The following is a 6,000-nucleotide window of genomic DNA, read 5'->3' on the forward strand; positions in this document are numbered from 1 at the left end:
AAAGAAATCTCAGAAACCATCTACTAAACCTCAGAGTTTGAGTCACTGAACCTAGAAAGAGACAGCGAAGTTCTCTAGTTCATGCATTTCACAGCTGGAGCAAGCACTAGATCTCCACATTCCAAGGCTAGGGTTCTTTTCACTCAACTCTAAGTTTTCTAACAGATTCCTGGCCAATAGCAGCAGTTTTAGGTCAGGGACTCCCACTTTGGACGTAACAAATTCTGCAACCCCCTGAACATAAGTGACCATTATTGTATGTCTCTGTGTGGGAAAAGCATCAACAGACTCTCAGATCCACTACTCCCCTACTCCCCACACACATAAAAAAGAAGTTTGAGAAATGCTGTTCTGGAATTTTGGTTGTGATCTGGTTGTATGTTTTCTGTCCTGGTCAGAGTTCTGTTTCTTTTTTTGTTCCCCCCCCCCCCAAAAAAATAATTTCTTATCCAGGAAGGGCCAGCTATATGTCCTTTCATGGACCAGATGATCACTGCAGATGCTTCAAGGGCTGATATTTTATAAGCTTCAAGCTTGTAAGAGCTGAAAAAAAAAATTACTGTATCTTTAGACACCAAGTGAAGCAGAGAACTTGCCCAATCCTGTCACCAGCCAGGCATCATGTATTCTCAAAAATACTTAAACAAGAGACTACAGTGTTAAGAGGCAGGAGGGATTGGGAAGTATCCTGAATAGCTCGAATAATTGTCACCTTTTTCTTTTGTGTCCTTAACCCAGAAAAATGAGAGAATGCAAAGCAAGCAGTGCTAAAACTTCCAGGGCTTGATGAGTCCAAGCAAGGCTAAGCACCGGTAGGGCTTTAAAAAATTGTTCACATATGTTGCAATAGTCTGGGAGAGCAATGACTCTGGGACTGTAGAACACAACCTTAGGAAATAGCATATTTTCTCTCTATTTCCTGGAACCCTCCTTGGCCTGTAGCTGGGGATTCAGAGTCTAGTTCTATCAACCCAACTGTCTCAAGGCACTCCAAAATTATCTCACATCTCCTCCACTCAGGACTTGCTCTTGGTGGCCCCACTGAGTAAGGGAAAGAGAATTTCTCTAAAATAGGAGCAAGACAGAGAACAAGAAGTAGCCCCTCCATCTGGCTCTAAGCTCTGGATCTACCCACCCCACTCGCACTCTTCCTTCCCACATCCTTATCCCCTCCCTTCTCTTTCTCTTTTCCCTAGCCCCCTATGAATCTCCTTATTCAATCCCTCTTTTGCCTTCCCTCTCCTCTCCCTGTACTCATTCCTCTCTTTTATTCTTCCTTCCCCTAATCCTTTCCTCAGTCTGATTCATTCTAGTTTTTCCCCTCTTCTTCCTCCCTCCCATTCTGCCTAGTCCAGTATCTATGCCAATCTCTGCTTCTCATCTCTTCCTGTTTAAGCCCCTCCTCCTTCACTTCTTCCTTCTCAGCTGCTTCTCAAAAAAAACAAAACAAAACAAAAAAAAAACAATCTTTAGCTCTTTAAGTACCTACTTAGGAATGGTAAAGTCAGGGTGACTTCCCTTATATTTCTGCTGAAGTGCTGAGGCTATCGGTGAGATGATTTCTGGGCTTTTGTTTTGTTTTGCTTTGTTTTATAATCCTTGAATTGTTAGGACTCTATGAATGATTTTTCCTGAACTGTCCCCCTTCCCACTACAGACAAGATTTGCATGAGGGTTGATTTAGCACAAAGACACTTGAACCATTCCAACCTGAGCCCCCTGCAGCCAAACTGTAAGGCCTCGCTCCCAAGTCCTAAAGCCTAGGAAGAGGAGGCTATTTGTGGTTGAACTGGGGACCCTATTTCAGAGAGCTTGGTCAGCAGGAATGACTCTCCCCATCCTTACACAGCCCTCTTCGTTCACAAAACACTTTCTCATCCTGTACATGGGGCATGCTGGCCCCATCTCACAGAGGAGGAAATTGAGTCTCTGAGAACACAGGTGCCTGGCACAAGGGCATACAGGCAGGAAGTGGCAAGGTCGAGGGAGGCTGTTGATTGACTTTAGAAGGTTTCCTCCTCCTTGACCCAGAGGTGCCAGAGATATCTGGCTGAGCAGGCTGCAGCCAGGACACAAGTGCCTCTAGGAAGCATCCAGACATCTTTCATGTGCTGTGCTTTCATATGTGCCAGTGTGGGATTTCCCACCTCCCTGTGAAGTGTACATTAGGGGGTGACTACCTGCCAATATGAGAAGCAGAAGCTCATTTTAATATGAGACAATAAAATCTGTGAGAAAACAGATATTTAATATTAAGCAAGGCTGGGAAGCAGAAGGTAACTGTACTGGAGTCCAGAGACCTGGTTCTCATTCTGGTTCTGCCACAGTCCAGCTGAGGCTTCCTCTCCAGGCCTTAATTTCCTCATCTGCAAAATACAAGGCTTGATAAATAAGATAACTCTTGTGGTTCTTTCTAACTCTGACAATCAACAAGCTTATATTTGAGAAAATAAAGAGGCAAAGTAGTGCATACAGTGAGGTTAAAATGCTGTTTCTTTCTCCAAATGAGAACTATATGTTGGAAAAGAGCCTGGCTTTTATGTAATATGATGGAGGAAGCCAGATGCAGTGGGCATTGCATAGGTCTATTAGAAAGAAAACTTGCTCTTGAGTCTTGTTTCTGCTACTAACCTGCCCTCCCTCTGGACCTCAGTTTCTCCAACTATAAATCTGACTCACTCAAATTCTTTCTACAAATAGGCACTGAGAATCTGCGCTACTTGAGAGGTTGATAACATAGTAATATACTAGACAGGCAAGGTCCTAGTGAGAAAGACAAACAATGAATACATCAAATAATTAATCAGTGTATGTTCAAATTTACAACATTGTAAATGAACTATACTTCATAAAATTTTAAGATTCAAAAAAATACATATGTTCAAATTAACAAGAATTAAGACGAGGTATAAAGCATGATGTGTAGGGGAAAACACTTCTGAGGAGGAACTATTTGAGCAGAGACCTGAATGCAGTGAGGGAGCTGGCCAAGCAAATACCTGAATAAAGATATTTCCTTGTCAGGGAGGGACAGTCCGTTCAAAGGCCCTGAGGTGGAAGCATGCACTTCCTGTACTCCTCAGGAAATTGTATCAGCATCAAGGGACCTAGAACAGAGTAGGTAAATCCAAGAGGGCTAGGGGATGAGACCAGCAAAGCAGGCGGGGCCAGATCACATAGAGCCTTGGAGATGATGGTCAGAAAACCACTGAAGGATTTTGAGCAAGAGATTGATCTGTTTTTGGTTTTTTTTGTTGTTTTAGTTTTTGTTTTTTTTAAAGTAATACCTTCTGCTAAGTGTTAACTGTAGGAGAGCAGGAGTAGAGTCAGGAAGATAACTTAGAACCATTTAAGAGAAAAGAAAAGCCAGGATGAAAGGGACATACTCTCCCTTAAATACCCAAGCTGGTTGTCTCAGCATAAAGGCATTTCACACCTTCAACCAGAGTCCTTCTGTAGTTGAGCCCCAGAGCCTGTTTCCATGGAAAGGAAGGTGGTTTGTGTTCACTTTGGGAGGACCTTACTCCCTAGACTAGTTCAGGCAAGAGAAGATGGTGTTTGGGCAAGAGCGACAGCCATGGTGAGGACCAATTAGGTTTGAAGTTTATTTCGAAGTAGAGTAAACAAGATAATGCTTTTGGATCTTGAGTTAAGGAAATAAGAACCATTGGTAACAAGTGATCTAGACATTCCCTAAAATGCTTTCAAGTTCCACAAATTCCTGCGAGTACAGCAAGTGGATTTCTGACAAAAACAACTCCTAGACATTTTATAAGTGAAAATTGTTTTTATTTCCCAGGCAGAAGAAAATGAGAATTACAGGCAGTGGGGAGAAGCAACATGGAAAAAGCCCTAGCCTGGATGTCTGAGGCCCTGTGCTCAATTTTCTCTTGCTTAAAAGGGCCCTGATAATCCTTAGTGTTTGCTAAAATATGATTTAAGAACCAAGTCGGACAGTGTAAGGGAAAGTGCTTGGTTATCCATGAAACATGATTAAAAAAAAAAAAAAGATAAGGCCTCGTTGTTGTTTTTGCTGCCCAGAGCGAGGCTGTTAGCCTACAATAAGGGGTGATACTCAATGAGCCAGCCTCTAGAAGTTGGAGTGTCCCCACCATTGCTCTGACCCAACTAGGTAGGCAGGCCTTCCTCTGCAAACACTGTACGGTATGGTCTGAAGGTCCAGGAAGGTCTCTTTCACAGAAATGCAACATACCAGTGCTGAGATTCATCCAATAAAATTAGTCTATGTCTATTAGGCTATTAGAAAATAGTCTATTCTCTTATGTACTTTTCCTTGGAGACATGGCACATTAAAACTTGATGGTAATTAACCCTTTAGTAAGAATTTGTATGTTGAATTGTCTGGCTTATAGCTGCCTAAATGAAGGTTTTTGACAAAAGTTGGGAGATCAGTTTGGAGTAAGTGATCCATCTAGTAGAGTGCAGACTTACTTGGGCTGTGTTGTTGGGGATACAGGTAGACTACAGTGAGCATGTAGACTCCTCTTGCCCAAGGGCAGGGGTACTTGGGTGAGGATACCACAAGGCCCTTTCCTTCTACAGCAACCCTACCACCAGGGAGCACGAGAATGAGAACTTGCAATTTTCTAAGGGCTTCCGCTGAGCTGAATTCTGGATAGAAGAGTCCCAGCTCATGCTCCTGGAGTTGCTGGTGGTTGAGGAGTCGGACTTTGCTGCCAAACTGGCTTTTACCAATTTCCACAGCACCTGGTCTAAAGTGATTACATTAGATAATGAAGAGTGAAAGGGTGACCAAATGAAGCCCATGCACTCACATTTTCCATAGATGGGTGAGTGGTTACCTCAAGCCTGACCTCCTGCAGTAGTCTCCTATCTGGTCCCTATCACATCCCTTTCCAGATCAGAAGCTCTCATTGACTCCCCCATGCCAACTAGTTCAAATGCAAACACATCAGCCTGGCAGTCATGTCTCCTCAGACCTTAACTCTCCTGGTCAGTCCCCTGTGTCCCTCCTCATCTCCCAACCGTTTCTATTCCTCTTAACCACCTGCTCTTTCTTGTAAACACCTGCAGTCTCCCACAGCCATTTTGACATGCATACTTCTCCCTCCACTGGAATACCTTGGACCCATCTCTGCTATTAACATCAAAAAGCTTATTTCTCTCTTATTTGTTTGCTTTGTTTTTTTCTTTTTAGGACCACACCTGTGGCATATGGAAGTTCCGGGGTTAGGGGTGGAATTAGAGCTACAGCTGAGGCGTATGCCACAGCCATAGCAATGCCAGATCTGAGCTGCCTCTGTGACCTACAGCACAGCTCATGGCAATACCGGATACTTAACCCACTGAGTGAGGCCAGGGATCGAATCTGCATCCTTCAGACATTATGCCCCACATTCAAACTCTGAGTATTAATCTAGACATAGTAGATCTTAACCCTGGCCTCACACCAGGATTGCCTGGGAAACATTTTTAAAAGCACAGATGCCTGGGTCCCAACTGTAAAGGTTCTGACTCACAGAACTAATCTTTTAAGAACTTATTGTAGTCTGCAACTAGAATGGGTTCCACCCCTGTAGAAAATGATGTAATCACAAACCACTGCCCATTATTGCTCCTTTCTCATCTCACTCTGCTCAGTTCCTTCTCCCTCTTCTTTCCCACATTTGACGTGGGGACACCACCGGAACACAAAGGGCTTGGCTTGGCCTCATCGAGGCCAAAGCACCTGCTCCACTGGCTTTCCTGATACAACCCCAAGAGTTGAAGGCAGAGGCAGAAGTCAACTCATCCACAGATAGGGACGTTCAAAAGCATCTAGCACCTCCCCTGAATTTACACATGGGAAAGCAGAAGCCAAGAGAATGGAAGGTTTTCTTTTAAACCACATCACTAGTATCAAGGTCAGAGCCTTTGATTCTCTCAGTTTTATGTTTTTTTCTGTTAATCAAATGCACAGTGAGGTTTCTTGAATCCCTTCCACCCAAGTAGTTGAAATTATGTTCTAAGCTTGTCAGT

This window comes from Phacochoerus africanus, chromosome 1, assembly GCF_016906955.1.
Source record: "Phacochoerus africanus isolate WHEZ1 chromosome 1, ROS_Pafr_v1, whole genome shotgun sequence".
In the NCBI taxonomy this organism is placed as follows: Eukaryota; Metazoa; Chordata; class Mammalia; order Artiodactyla; family Suidae; genus Phacochoerus; species Phacochoerus africanus.